Here is a 16,268-nt window from a genome sequence, read left to right as displayed (position 1 = left end):
AATGCTTCTGAACCTGCTCGAGGATCTTTTCTCCAAGTAGACTGGTTCCCTTGTTATTTAAGTGCAGTCCGTCCTGTCTATACAGATAGTCCTCGTTGTAGAATGTGGTCCAATGATCAAGATAGGTGAAGCCTTCCCGTGTGCACCACGTCTTCAGCCATGCGTTTAGATTAATTATTTCCAGCTGTCCATATGGTCCTTTGCAAGGTGCCGGTAGTATACCAGAAAATACCACAGTTTTGGTTTTCTCTTTTAATTTCCTTTCTAGCTCTCTGAATTTGTTTTGCAGTGATTTTGGTCTGTCTCTTCCATTGTTGTTTGTACCGATGTGGACGACTACTACCGGGTCGTCTCCTGTTCGTTCTAGGAGCCTGTCCACGTTCTCAGTGATGTGCTTGACCGAGGCTCCCGGAAGGCAGCACACTGTTGTAGTAAGGGGGTCCAAACTGCGAATTGAACTTGCTGTGTTTCTCAATATGGAGTCCCCAACAATCATGACCTCCCTTCTTTTTGCTGTCTGGTCACCACTGTGGGATCCTGGATGTTGTTCCTTTCATTCTCTTGTTGTTGGTTCTGCTCATCAAAATTCTTAAGTGACTCAAATCTGTTGGTTGTTTTGATTTCTGGTGGTTGTGTTTGACGAAGTTTCTTTTTTTCCCTGCTTCTGCCTACCTGAACCCAGCTGTTCTGACCTTCTATCTCCCTGGTGGCTTTCAGTCTGTTAGGGGTGATGCAGACTTCCATGAATTGTGGGTGTGCCAGTTCCTCAAGATCCTGTTGCTGTCTCACTTCTTCCAGGTCCATTTCTAGCATACTTACTAGTTTATGCAAATCCTGGATCGCGCGGCACTTTACACACACTTGGTTTAGGTCCGTTGAGTTTTCTCGGATTTCCCACATCAAGCAGGTATCAGATTACTGGCTTGAAGACCATGTTGAGAGTTTTTATTTTTTCGAAGTTTAGTTTCTTCTGCAGCCGTCAACCTGCTTTCTTACTGCTTCGAAACTGCTCTGTACTTTTCCATGCCTGTACTTCTCCCACTCGCTGTCGCTTCCACTCGGTGTCGCTGGGAAGACTGCCTCGTTTAACTGCGTTGTTCTGCTGTGCTGTTGGCTCCTCCCCTCGCCCTTGTCTCAGAACGGCGCTGAATTTGAATCAGCTGCTCCGAGTATCAGCTTATTTGTTATCAGAATAGCACACGCGGCTGTTTGACTTTGAGCTGCTGCTGTGTTTCCCCAATGTCCTCTGTTTTCTGATTAAAGCAATTAAAGATGCAATTTCTCCTTACTGCTTCTAAACTGCTCTGTACTTTTCCACGCCTGTACTTCTCCCACTTGCTGTCGCTGGGAAGACTGCCTCGTTTAACTGCGTTGTTCTGCTGTGCTGTTGGCTCCTCCCCTCGCCCTTGTCTCAGAACGGTGCTGAATTTGAATCAGCTGCTCCAAGTTTCATCTTGTTTGTTATCAGAATAGCACACGCGGCTGTTTGACTTTCAGCTGCTGCTGTGTTTCCCCAATGTCCTCTGTTTTCTGATTAAAGCAATTCAAGATGCAATTTCTCCTTACTGCTTCTAAACTGCTCTGTACTTTTCCACACCTGTACTTCTCCCACTCGCTGTCGCTGTATAGGCACAAATGGAAAGGTGCTGGGGCCCAATATTCACACATTATTGCTTCTAACTTGGCTTCTTTTTTTATCAGCTGGGTTGTTACCAGAATAAAGAGGCTGAGACACATATGTGCCAAGGAAAGTGCTCAACACAGACTGACGTGTTCTTGGTTATCCTTACAAGTACTACTATAGAGACAACATGCAGGCAAGGCACAGGTAGATGAGGTCACACGTGAACAGACATTTAGCCCATACATACAAGAATGAGTGAAAGAGCATGAAGCAATATATATTAAACAATGAAGATGATGAACAAGACCAATAATGGCAACGAGTGCAAGGGATAATGAGAATGCAAGGTAAGTGTATGGGAAGTGAAATTCGATGGGGCAGGCATTGCAGATCGAGGGCTGGGGTGATGGAGCCTTTTTTTTTGGTTGTGCATTGTCAATGTTTTTTATTGCAGATGTGAATTTTGAGCTGATAAGGGAATGGTCACAATCCCCTTGAAGTTGTACAAAGAGCATTTCAATGTAAAGTGGAGCGATAAAAAAAGAAACCAAGTTAGAAGCAACAATTGTGTGAATGTTGGGCCCAGCACCTTTCCAATTGTGCCTATTTGATGAATGAATAAAAATGAATAAATTGAGGGAAAGCTATTCGAGAATGTGTATGGTAAATAGACAGACAGACAAAAGAGTAATACGTAGAGTAATATAAGAGAAATGAGAAAAGATTTGAAAGTAAAATAATGGTAGAAGGGACATTTGGACAGTATTGAAAGTGTAAACATTGTATTCTTTTAGTTGCAAATGTACATCCTTGAATGGTGAAAACAATATGTCTATTTTGGTAGGTATTAATATATTGATATTTACGTAGGTACAGAACTACAAGGTTATAAATGGTTAAACAGGTACATATGAATGTCAATTCTAAAGGGTAGTACACTAAAACATTTTAGTGTTGAAAAGGAAACATTATTCTCCTTGTTATAGAGGTGTGTCACAAAGACGGCTGTAGTGGGTGACATCAGACCAGAAACAGGAACCAACACAGAACGCAGGTTTTGCAATGGTGAAGGCAAGATGCAGGTTCAAACAGACAGAAAATAAAAGGTTAAACAAAAAAAAGCAGCACTTGAGGCCAAAATCAACAGACAAAGAGAAAAAATTAACTCTACACAAAACAGACACTAACAAACAGCGGAAAAACAGACAAACACGGTGAGTTTAAATCAATTATTTATTTTATTTTTTTACTTTATCCTCACAACACCCATTCTCCACTCACCAAACATACAACTCAAGGGAGTGAAAACATGCTGCTTTTATGCAGCTGTACCAAGACTCGATTGTTAATCAATCATTCAATTGAAGTCTCGGTACAACTGCACGTGAATTAGTAAAGTGCAATTCCCTGTGCTCGCATATTATTACATTTTACCTGCATGTGAAGTGCTGTGCAATCCTCGTGCCTAAATACAAATATACATTTTAAACTACTCATGTTACACAGACCCATTTATATCCCGTGCACCAATGACTATACACCAACATTAACCTACTACACGTAACATACAACACAAATAAACAGCCCAGGGGCAGGGCACTTTGCCACAAGTGTTATGAAGTTAGGCCAATGTAAGGCAATTTTTGTAAAGTATTCGATCTCTTGATAAAAGGCCATGTCCATGTCCTTTGCATTTGTTGGCCATGGTTTGACTTCAATGAGTGCATCATTGTCATGCACCCATTTTCTAGTAGCACCCACAGCAAGAACAAACACACACACAAAGAACACACTGTCCAGTGTCCATGCCCTACTGCTTGTGCCACATTTCTGACTGAGGTCTCAGCTGTCAGTCTCACATGCAGGAACACCCAGAGTGTGAGCGGAGCGAGCCAATTGTATATGGAGCGTGTGAGCAGAGCGTTGTAGTCCCTTGAGCGGACGTTTCCGGCCGGTCCTTTACAGCATTGAGAAGAACTGAGCATGGATTTATTTTTCTTAAATATATGTTCGGCCATGGATTTTGGACAAAAGAGTTATAAAAAAAGGAGACAAATACAGATGCTGTCACTTTACTGTATTTTCCATCATGCCTGTGCATGGTAACCACTAATTTTCCAGTTTTGAACCGCAACTAGGCACTTTTATGTTTTGCACACTTGAGAATTGCATTTTTTTTTTTCAAAAAAGCTTTTATTTTTCTTTTATATTCAATGTGATTGACGTGGCACTTTATTAATTGATTTACATATATGATTGATGTATCTACTGTAGATAGTAATGAGAGCAAAGCAAATACAAAAGAAAAACAAGGGAACCGTAGATCTTTTCAAGAAATCTGGGAGACTTTGTATAAATTGATTTTATATTTTTAAATGCTGCAATAACAGTTCTGCTTATGAAGCATCCACACTAATTTGACAGAACAGGTGATTCATTTGCACAGTGCAGAACCTTATTTTCTCCCATTGGTGCTTGAGCCCCTCAGCACTCACCTATTACACCGTGTAACAATTTTTTTTTTTTTTTGGTTCCTAGGTAGTTAGTGTTATTTCCTAATTGCTTATGCCTCAAAAGTATAGAAAATGGCTATTATTCCCCACAAACTTTGCTTTTGTGACCAGGTGTGGCAAAGTGGTTGGTAAGGGGAACAGATGTCGCGGTGATGCAGTGCAGGAGTGATGAACAGACAACAGTGATTCAGTGAATAAGTGCTTTATTGCTCTTTTCCAGGTCTGGCGACCGTCAAAAATAATAAATCCCCGGCAATACACAACAATGTGTAAAGCACGGGGATAATGAAAACAAGGGCACAGTCCCGAACAAAAACAACGGTACGGTCACCAGTCCTGGGTGATTGAAAACGTGCAGGTGGTCAGTGCAGTGGTGCTCCGGATAGTGCTCTCCTTTCGACAGCTCCGGAGATGTGCGTTAACTGTCTATTAGTGAGACAAAGACAGACAATTACAGACAGACAGAAAATAACACACAGCACGTACAACACTCTTCACAAATACTCTGAGAGCTCCTCTCTCAGTCCTTCTCTCCTAACGTTAACCCAAACGAAGGAGAAGATCAGCGTTACCCTGGCCCCTATATGTAATCCCGCATGATATCGAGATAAACGGTTGCAGCTGCCTTATTACTTGCAGCTGCCTCTCGTTTACCTTTCAAATCAATACGGTCTTACAACAGAGTCGCACTCCTCTCCAGGCTGACCCACTTCCCTGACCCGGAAACGAACTGTCAGGCAGCCCTTCCAGATACTTCTCCTCCCGTTCTTTAGCGCCCTCACAGGTCGGGAGGAAGATTCATCACCAGAACTCATCTTTCCGTCACACCAGGACAGTGATATTTTGAAATTTACCTATTTTCCCGAACATTCCAGATAGATTCAGTGCTGAGTAAACTTGGAGTAACTTCTAGAACTTTCCAGTAATATAAATAGTAGTATAAATACAGGGGCCTTAAGCCCACCAGTTCAGTTTAGTAACAGCTGCCTAAGTGGATACATATCTGCTTTTTTCTGAGATGGCATCGAGAGGCTGCAAGCATCCGGCAGACGCATTTTGCTATGTCTGCGGCCAATTTATCAAGACAAGAGCAAAAAAGTACTCCGAGGAAGCATCTGCTAAGATGTGTGAGGCCTAAAGGCATATTTCGGCATGCTTGCCGGGGATCAAGACAAACCCTGGGTACCTCATTTCACCTGCAAGCACTGCAAAAAAAACTCTGGAAGGTAAGATGGACAATTGTTGCTCAGAATTTTATGTTATAAAATTTGTTAAAATTTTTTAAATTGTAAAAGTTTTTAGTTTTAAAATGTTTTACAATTTTCAATGTTATTGAAAAAATATATCATATATGAAAAAAGTTGCGAGAATCTCTTACACATTAGTCATGGGTGAAATAAATGTATTTTTGTAAGATGGTACAGAAGGGAAAAAAGAGCAATGAAGTTCGCTATCCCAAGAATTTGGTGGGAACCCACTGACCACTCAAGCAACTGCTACTTCTGCATGGTGGACCCTTCCAAACGTCAGACTGGCAAGAATGCACCTGCTATCACGTATCCGGACCTTCCTTCATCCATCGCCCCGGTGCCACACTGCCATGACTCCCCGTACCCACTCCTCCGGAGAGAGAGCAGCCATCTTTAGAAGAGATCAGCAAGTCAGAGAGCGAGGAAGACGTTGTAGATCCAGATGACAATTTCAGAGGTGTAGCTGAGGAGAGAAACCCATACTACCCCAACCAAAAAGACCTCAACGACTTGATTAGAGATCTTGGTCTCACCAAGTCCAATGCCGAGCTTTTGACGTCTAGGCTCAAGCAATGGAACTTGTTGGATGAAAGTGTACAAGTCACAGATCAGAGGAAGCGTCACCAACCTTTTTCCAGCTTCTTCACCCGTCAAGATGGGCTCTGCTTCTGCCACAATGTGACCAGTCTGTTCGAGGCAATTGGAATCGCCTGTAACCAGAATGAGCGAAGCCTCTTCATTGACAGCTCATCCAGGAGCCTCAAAGCAGTGCTGCTCCATAATGGTAACAAGTGCCCGTCTCTTCCCCTGGCTCACTCGGTGCACCTCAAAGAGGATTACAACAGCATCAAGACCTTGCTGGATGCCTTGAAGTATGATGAGTACGGCTGGGAGGTCATAGGAGACTTCAAAATGGTGGCATTCCTGATGGGTCTCCAAGGCGGTTTTACCAAGTTTCCCTGCTATCTTTGCCTTTGGGACAGCAGGGACACCAAGGCGCACTACCACAGGCAGGACTGGCCGACCGAGTTCTCTGTGGGGAGGAACAACGTCAAGTGGGAGCCACTGGTGGACCCCCGGAAGGTGCTGATGCCACCACTGCACATCAAATTGGGCCTTATGAAACAATTTGTCAGAGCTCTAGATAAGGAGTCGGCAGCCTTCAAGTACCTTCAAGACTTCTTCCCTAAGCTGTCTGAGGCAAAGGTCAAAGCCGGTGTCTTCGTCGGACCACAGATAAAGAAGATCCTGGAGTGCAATGAATTCCCCAAGAAGCTCACTAGTAAGGAGAAAGCGGCTTGGAACAGCTTTGTTGCAGTGGTTCGGGGCTTCCTGGGCAATCACAAGGCCGAAAACTATGTGGAGCTGGTTGAGACTCTGGTGAAGAACTACGGCACAATGGGCTGTAGGATGTCCCTCAAAGTCCATATCCTTGATGCTCATCTTGATAAATTCAAGGAGAACATGGGAGCATACTCTGAGGAGCAAGGCGAGCGCTTCCACCAGGATATACTGGACTTTAAACATCGCTACCAAGGACAGTATAACGAGAACATGATGGGAGACTACATTTGGGGGCTGATTCATGAAAGTGATTTACAGTATAATCGTAAATCTCGAAAAACTACTCACGTCTAAATCTTTTGTAGTCATTTTTGTATTACTTTAGTATAAATGCATGTTAATTTGGATTCATATGTTGTTTTTTTCTGACTTATGTGAACGAAAAGACACATATTTGCTCGTTTTCTCATTGGAAATAGGTAAATTTCAAAAATATCACTGTCCTGGTCACAAAAGCAAAGTTTGTGGGGAATAATAGCCATTTTCTATACTTTTGAGGCATAAGCAATTAGAAAATAACACTTACTACCCAGGAACAAAAATTGTGTTACATAGTGTTATAATCCCACGGGTTTGACCCGTAACCCAAAATCTGGTTCTTTCACCAGCACAAAACACAAAACACAAACACAGTTCCAACAGTGCGTGATTTTAGTGCTTGTGGTGCAAAAAGACAGTTCCTGTAGTGGAAAGGTGAGCGGTGATATCCGGGTTTTGCGCTGGCCTGCGGCTGCAACTTCGGATCGTGCTCAATATTCTTGGTGAGAAACGACACACAAGACAAATAGTGTTAATACACAGACAAGCAAAACACTCACGGTTTTTAGTACACACAAGACGGGCTCATTCTAGGTTATTTGGCTTAACCATATGCAAAGGAACAGATCGCTGAAACCACGCCCCCCTATTTATACCCTCGCCCATGACCCCTGGGTTAACGAGGGCATCTGCTCCTCCAATCCTCTGATGCCTCGCCGTCTACCGTCCAGGTCAGTGAGCTTGGGTGTTGTTTTTCCACCCCTTTCTTAAATGGCCGACTTACACCTACCCTACGGAATTGCTTAAGGGTACTTTGTTCCTTCTTTCTAGTGCCCTCACAGGTCGGGAAGGAGATCTAACACCAAGCGTCATTCGATCTCTGTCACACAACCCTTTTACACAAAATAGTTTTTATGGAGTTTTAGCATGTGACCAGCTGCCTAAGGGTAAAATTAATAAAAATCCTTCTTTGATTAACGTCAACACTCACCTGTGAATTTCACTCTGTTAAGGCCGTCGGGGTCGTCCTGATCCTCTGGAGGGGTTGTAGGAAGAGTGACCCAGAGGTATAAAAACAGGTTCGGCGGGAACCTCCAATTCCACAGGTTGGTTGGTAGGAAGACTCTGGCACAGCAGCTCATAAGAAGTTAAAAAATACACTTTTTCAGATTTACACCACTGCCACGGTGCCTAAGGATCTTCACCATCCCTATTCTCAATCCCATCCCTAATCAACCCACTTGTCAGAAGAGTCGTCTGAAAAGTATTCATGCGTTGTAGAATCCATGCTGATGGTTCTTCTCTTTTAAGCAGTATGAACCTTGAAGAAGAGACTCATTTTTTTAGAACCCTGGAGCACGCCCCCCCGTAGATAACGTCTTACCCCTATAACATGCCCAAACATGCCTACTGTCTGGAAAATAAAAAAAAAACACATCGACACAGAACAGGCTTGAGCAGACCCCTATTTTCAGGGGTGGGTCTATTTTGACTGACATTCTTCTATTGAATGACTGCTGACAAAAAAAAAGAGGGATGTTTTTGACCCAAAATCTTTTAACTAGCTCCCTACATATATTCAGATACATCTACATCCTATAGCCAGATGTGGTTGACTGATGGTAAGGCAGCTGGAATGTTCCACGACTCAGCAATGGGCTCTGGAGTGTTCCAGTTCTTGATGAATCAAAGCCCTCCTCTGGCAAACTTTTTTTATTTTCACATTTTTCTAAATTACATTTTAATATACATGTTTTTTATAAAGAACCCCAAATAGAAGTTTTTCAATGTTTTTAAGATAATTTTAAAAAATACAAAACACTTTCCTACTCTAAAGCCTTAAGACGACGTCAGAGGGATACTATTGTGACCGAGTGGTAATGGCATTAGACTTACAATCTAACGGGTGAACAGCCCTCACAGGTTCGAATCCTGTTATTGTAATTGTAACATTTTTATTTAAAAAATCTCCTCTTCTGTTATAACAGAGATGATCAGCTTTGCTCTTCTTTGATACAGCGTTTAGCCACCATAATTCAGTTTTACCAGAACAAGACAACCCTTATTTGTAATTATGTCTTATTTACTTATTATTAAGCCAAAAAATGTAGTGGTAAGATTTGTTAGCTTCTAAACGAACTTTAAAGAGGTTTTTATTTTGAAAATAACGAGACTGCTGCCATATCAAAATTGACCACTAAGGGGATGTATGCTAATACAACAGGCAAGGGATTATGGGAAGGGTCTAATACCCACCACAGGGCCACATCTCCTAATTAATAGGGGACCTCCATTCAGTTAAGGTTAATTCTCAGTGTAATGCTGATTATGAAACCATGGTGTGAGCGGGGGTTCTCTGCACGATAATGGCTCAGGCTATTGTCATAGAACTTCTGTGAGAATTCAAAAGATAAATGTACACATGTACACTTTTCCATGTAATAGCCTATAATATTACATTGTGTTGATCAAGCTCTTTTTATGTGTTTGGGGTCACTCTGAATGGTAACGGCTCCGGTTGTTATTTTAGAGGTTTCCTTGCATTGTCAAAAGATACATGCACACACACACACACACCTCGTTATTCTTCTTTCTATCTTTGTTTTTCTATGTAATAGCCTATAATATTACATACTGCACATAAAACAGTTTGTAATATTATACTCTTTTATGTGCAGTATGTAATATTATAAACAGTTATGTCTGATGCTGTATGCTAAGAAGTTTTGCCTTACAATTTAAATCCAACCAAACTCAAATAATGAATTTGCACATTGTATCTTTTAAGGTATTTTTAAAAACGCTTACATTATACATATTAAATGCTAAATAAAGGTAAAAACACATGTACAAATCATCTACACTGACATCTGTGTCATCCTATGGAAGAATTGAAAGTTTTTTTGTTCTTGTTTGACTGAGTGATTCAGACGACTCTGTCTCTCTCCCTGAAAAAATAAAAATAAACTAGAGCAGTGGTTCCCAGCCAGTGTGCCATGAGAACCGTCCAAGGGTGCCATGAAATTTTGTGCAAAGGTAATGAAAATCAATGTAAAACAAACATATTTTTTCATCTTAAACAATATTCAATCCAACCAAAATTACAACTCATAAAACTTGTGAAAATTAATTAATTAATTATTAAACAAATATTTTAAAAGCGAGGTTTCAGTCTTTCAGTTCTAAAACATGAACATTCTAAATGCAGGTGGCCAAAGGGTGAAATTGAGATTATGTGATAGTTTTTACTAGTCACCATAGAAACCAAGCAACGGTGTTTGCGTGCTTTTTTTGTTGATAGTAAAACAAGTCAAAACAAGCTAGCAGACGCAGCGAAATTGTTCGTATCCACATTTGTTTGTCGGATCTATTTTATATCCCCTGATCTAAGAAGAAATTGATAAGTTTGCTGTCAAAACAGGTGATTTGAAGAGACATCTGAACCCCAAGAAGAAAAATAAAAGAATTGTTCAGAGACAGTATAATGAGAGCTATCTGGCTATTTGGATTTTCATGGACAGGAGATGCCACTTGCCGCTTACTTGAATGACTCATCTGCAGAGAGAAGTTGGCAAATGCTGTGATGGTACCAAGTAAGTTAAAACACCATTTACAGACAAAACATCCATCTCTTGCGAACAAAGACATTCAGTACTTCAAGCGCTATAAAGAACAAAACATGAAGCAGACCCAACGTCTGATTGAGCGTATGCGGGTATCGGATAAAGCGCAAGAGGCTAGTTACCTGGTGCCTGAGCTTATAGCAAAATGAAAGAAGCCCCAAACCATTGCCTAAACCTTAATTATGCCTGCATGTAAAAAACAGCATAGGTGTAATGTTAGAAGCTGATGCTGTAAAAGATTCCACTCTCTGATAATACAGTTCAATGGCGAATTACAGACATTTCACCTGATATCAAGGAAGTGCTGGAAGAGAAGTTAACCATATTATTAATTTTCCATTTTGGATCTTATTATAGTTTCCATAAGTTTGCATATAATAGAAGTCAGGCTTATTGGTCTGTAGTTACCTGGTTCAGTTTTGTTTCCCTTTTTGTGGATCAGTATTACGTTTGCAATTTTCCAGTCTGTCGGTACAAGGCCTGTGTCAAGAAGCCTTTGCATGATCTTGGTTAGCGGTTTGTAAATTACTTCTTTCATTTCTTTGAGTACTATTGGGATGATCTCATCCGGCCCAGGGGATTTGTTTATTTTAAGAGCTCCTAGTCCCTTTAACACGTCTGCCTCGGTTATGCTAAAGTTATTTAAAACTGGATAGGAACTGGATGACATGTGGGGCATGTTGTCCGTATCTTCCTTTGTAAAAACTTGTGAAAAGTAATCATTTAATATATTTGCTATTTTTTTTCTTCATCTACGATTTTGCCATTTGTATCTCTTAGACATTTAACCTCCTCTTTGAATGTTCTCTTGCTGCTGTAATATTGTAAAAACATTTTGGAATTGGTTTTAGCCCCCTTAGCAATGTTCATTTTTATTTCTCTCTTGGCCTTTTTAACTTCCTTTTTGACTTGCGTTTGTAGTTCCGTGTCTGTGTACTTTCTTTTTGGTCACTTTTTAACACTCTGTAAAGTGCCTTTTTTCGCTGAATATTTTTTTTAATTGATCTATTAAACCATTTTGGCAATTTAGTTTTACATTTAGATTTATCTACTTTAGGAATGTAATTGTTTTGCGCCTCTAGTACTATATTTTTGAAGAACAGCCATCCTTTTTCTGTGGAAGTTTTCTCTATTTTACTCCAATCTACTTCTGTTAGTCTCTGTTTCATACCTTCATAGTTTGCTTTTCTAAAATTGTAAACCTTAGCTTTAGTCATTACTTTTGGGGTTTTAAAAAGCACTTCAAATGAGACCATGTTGTGGTCTGAGTTTGCTAGTGGTACTCTGACCTCTGTTTTAGTTATTCTGTCTTCGTTATTTGAAAAGGCTAAATCAAGGCATGCATCCCCTCTAGTCAGTGCCTTGACAAATTGTGTTAGGAAGCAGTCATTTGTTATTTCCACCATTTCAATTTCATCCGTCGTGCTTCCCACCGGGTTTTCCCATTTTATTTGGGGGAAGTTGAAATCCCCCATTAGTATGGCTTCTCCTTTGCTACACGCAGTTCTAGTGTTTTTTTTTTATAACAGATTATTTTGCTCACCATCTGAATCTGGTGGTCTATAGCATGCTCCTATTATTAGGCCCTTTGAATGTTTGTCTGTTATTCTGACCCATATTGATTCGGCTTTGTTTTCTCTGTTCAGGTTTAACACCTGGGCTTCAAGACTGTTTCTTATATATAGCGCTACCCCTCCACCTCTTCTGTCCTGCCTGTCTTTCCTATACAGTGTATACCCACAATATTCTGTGGTGGATTTGAAACATTAATGCATTTGATCCTTGTTTAGCTTGTTGTATGCATTATGTTGCAAACCTCTCTAGTAAGATCATATCCATAGTAAATGTGATGTTTAGGAGCAATTGATTCAGCTGAAAAAAATCAGTGTGCCTTGGAATTGTTTGTCTCATAAGAACATAAGAACATAAGAAAGTTTACAAACGAGAGGAGGCCATTCGGCCCATCTTGCTCGTTTGGTTGTTAGTAGCGTATTGATCCCAAAATCTCATCAAGCAGCTTCTTGAAGGATCCCAGGGTGTCAGCTTCAACAACATTACTGGGGAGTTGATTCCAGACCCTCACAATTCTCTGTGTAAAAAAGTGTCTCCTATTTTCTGTTCTGAATGCCCCTTTTTCTAAACTCCATTTGTGACCCCTGGTCCTTGTTTCTTTTTTCAGGCTGAAAAAGTCCCTTGGGTCGACACTGTCAATACCTTTTAGAATTTTGAATGCTTGAATTAGGTCACCACGTAGTCATCTTTGTTCAAGACTGAACAGATTCAATTCTTTTAGCCTGTCTGCATATGACATGCCTTTTAAGCCCGGAATAATTCTGGTCGCTCTTCTTTGCACTCTTTCTAGAGCAGCAATATCTTTTTTATAGCGAGGTGACCAGAACTGAACACAATATTCAAGATGAGGTCTTACTAGTGCATTGTACAGTTTTAACATTACTTCATTTAGACATTACGTCTGAATCTGGCGGTCTATAGCATGCTCCTATTATTATGCCTTTTGAATTTTTGTGTGTTATTCTGACCCATATTGATTCAGTTTTGTTTTCTTTGTCCAGGTTTAACACCTGGGCTTCAAGACTGTTTCTTATGTATAGCGCTACCCCTCCTCCTCTACTGTCCTGCCTGTCTTTCCTATACAGTGTATACCCACAAATATTATATTCGTCCCCGTCACTCTCAGATAACCACGTTTCTGTAACACCTATCACATCATAGTTACCTATTAGTGCAGTAGCTTCAAGTTCTAGAATTTTGTTTCTGATACTTCTAGCATTTAGATAAATACATTTAATGGTTGTCTTACCTGAGTTGTTGTTCTTGTTTTGATGCGGTCTCCCTTCTGTTTTTTTGTTGATTTCTCCCCCCTTCCTTTCTAGTTTAAATGCTTCTGAACCTGCTCGAGGATCTTTTCTCCGAGTAGACTAGTTCCCTTGTTATTTAAATGCAGTCCATCCCGTCTATACAGATAGTCCTCGTTGTAGAATGTGGTCCAATGATCAAGATAGGTGAAGCCTTCCCGTGTGCACCACGTCTTCAGCCATGCGTTTTGATTAATTATTTCCAGCTGTCCATATGGTCCTTTGCAAGGTGCGGGTAGTATACCAGAAAATACCACAGTTTTGGTTTTCTCTTTTAATTTCCTTCCTAGCTCTCTGAATTTGTTTTGCAGGGATTTTGATCTGTCTCTTCCAATGTTGTTTGTACCGATGTGGACGACTACTACCGGGTCGTCTCCTGTTCGTTCTAGGAGCCTGTCCACGTTTTCAGTGATGTGCTTGACCGAGGCTCCCGGAAGGCAGCACACTGTTGTAGTAAGGGGGTCCAAACTGCGAATTGAACTTGCTGTGTTTCTCAATATGGAGTCCCCAACAATCATGACCTCCCTTCTTTTTGCTGTCTGGTCACCACTGTCAATGGGGTCCTGGATGTTGTTCCTTTCATTCTCTTGTTGTTGGTTCTGCTCATCAAAATTCTGAAGTGACTCAAATCTGTTGGTTGTTTTGATTTCTGGTGGTTGTGTTTGACGAAGTTTCTTTTTTTCCCTGCTTCTGCCTACCTGAACCCAGCTGTTCTGACCTTCTATCTCCCTGGTGGCTTTCAGTCTGTTAGGGGTGATGCAGACTTCCATGAATTGTGGGTGTGCCAGTTCCTCAAGATCCTGTTGCTGTCTCACTTCTTCCAGCTCCATTTCTAGCATACTTACTAGTTTATGCAAATCCTGGATCGCGCTGCACTTTACGCACACTTGGTTTAGCTCCGCTGGGTTTTCTCGGATTTCCCACATCAAGCAGGTGTCACAGATTACTGGCTTGAAGACCATGTTGAGGTTTTTTTTTTTTTTTTTTAAGTTTAGTTTCTTCTGCAGCCGTCAACCTGCTTTCAAACTGCTTCGAAACTGCTCTGTACTTTTCCACGCCTGTACTTCTCCCACTCACTGTCGCTTCCACTCGCTGTCGCTGGGAAGACTGCCTCGTTTAACTGCGTTGTTCTGCTGTGCTGTTGGCTCCTCCCCTCGCCCATGTCTCAAAACGGCGCTGAATTTGAATCAGCTGCTCCGAGTTTCAGCTTGTTTGTTATCAGAAAAACACACGCGGCTGTTTGACTTTGAGCTGCTGCTGTGTTTCCCCAATGTCCTCTGTTTTCTGATTAAAGCAATTCAAGATGCAATTTCAAGCTTCGAAACTGCTCTGTACTTTTCCACGCCTGTACTTCTCCCACTTGCTGTCACTTCCACTCGCTGTCGCTGGGAAGACTGCCTCGTTTAACTGCATTGTTCTGCTGTGCTGTTGGCTCCTCCCCTCGCCCGTGTCTCAAAACGGCGCTGAATTTGAATCAGCTGCTCCGAGTTTCAGCTTGTTTGTTATCAGAAAAACACACGCGGCTGTTTGACTTTGAGCTGCTGCTGTGTTTCCCCAATGTCCTCTGTTTTCTGATTAAAGCAATTCAAGATGCAATTTCTCCTTTCTGCTTCGAAACTGCTCTGTACTTTTCCACGCCTGTACTTCTCCCACTCGCTGTCGCTTCCACTCGCTGTCGCTGGGAAGACTGCCTCGTTTAACTGCAAAAGGTCTCATTGAAGTGTGCCATGTTACTGAAAAGGTTGGGAAGTAATGAACTAGAGGAATAATGCCTGATGCCTGACTCGAGGGGTGTTGTAAGGATTGACTCAAGGAAGGGTGAGGACTGACTCAAAAAGGGGTGACGATTGACTCGATGAGGGTTGAGGATTGACTCAAGGAGGAGTGAGGTCTAATGTCTGACGATTGACTCAAGGAGGGGTGAGGATTGACTCGAGGAGGGGTGTTGATTGATTTAAGGAGGGGTGAGGTCTGATGATTGACTCAAGGCGGTTTGAGGATTGACTCGAGGAGGGGTGATGATTGACTCAAGGAGGGGTGAGGTCTGGTGTCTCATGATTGTGTAGTGTCAAGGGGGGGTCCTGTGCATGAAAGTAACAGAATTGGAATATACAAGGGGGAGTCTTAAACCATTCTCTGTGTCTTCTTGGTTTCTGGTCTCCAACTCCCCCACTGACAAAGAATGCTTTTAAAAAGAGTCGGAAACTAAATACTGGTCATATGGCTTATCTTCACGATCGCTGAACGACTCATTCGGCGCCACAAGCCAACAGTTCACACTTAAGACCAGTCTATGTCATAAATCCAGCCGACAGGGGGCAGAATAGAGGACCAATGGAGAACAAGGCACCTCATCGGTATGAGAGCAACCAATGAAAAACACTTCACGTGGGGTCAGGCACTGCCCAAATAAACCCAACTATCCAATCACAGGGGTAGAAAGAGACATACAAAAGTATAAGCGCGACATTGAAACAACGCTCCTGACACAAAATCCAAGGCCCCAATACAGAAACCAGTCTTTGAACTGTGATAACCTGGAGATCCAACCTGCGACCAGCTGGGACACACTAATATGAGATAACTATTCTAGTATTTACCTTGGTGTGGGAGTCTGCTGCGTGAGACATCTAAAATCCTAAAGTACTTGTTTAGCCCTGATTGATCACCGGAGAAAGAGTTGGATAAACATTTGAAGTCGACATAAATTGAAGTATATTCAATTTATTGATCTAGCAGTGTCGGAGTTTGTGGTGGAATATTCCAGACACAACTGGACG

The sequence above is a fragment of the Polyodon spathula genome, chromosome 17 (assembly GCF_017654505.1).
Source record: "Polyodon spathula isolate WHYD16114869_AA chromosome 17, ASM1765450v1, whole genome shotgun sequence".
Classification (NCBI taxonomy): Eukaryota; Metazoa; Chordata; class Actinopteri; order Acipenseriformes; family Polyodontidae; genus Polyodon; species Polyodon spathula.
Note: the sequence above shows the minus strand (reverse complement) of the source record.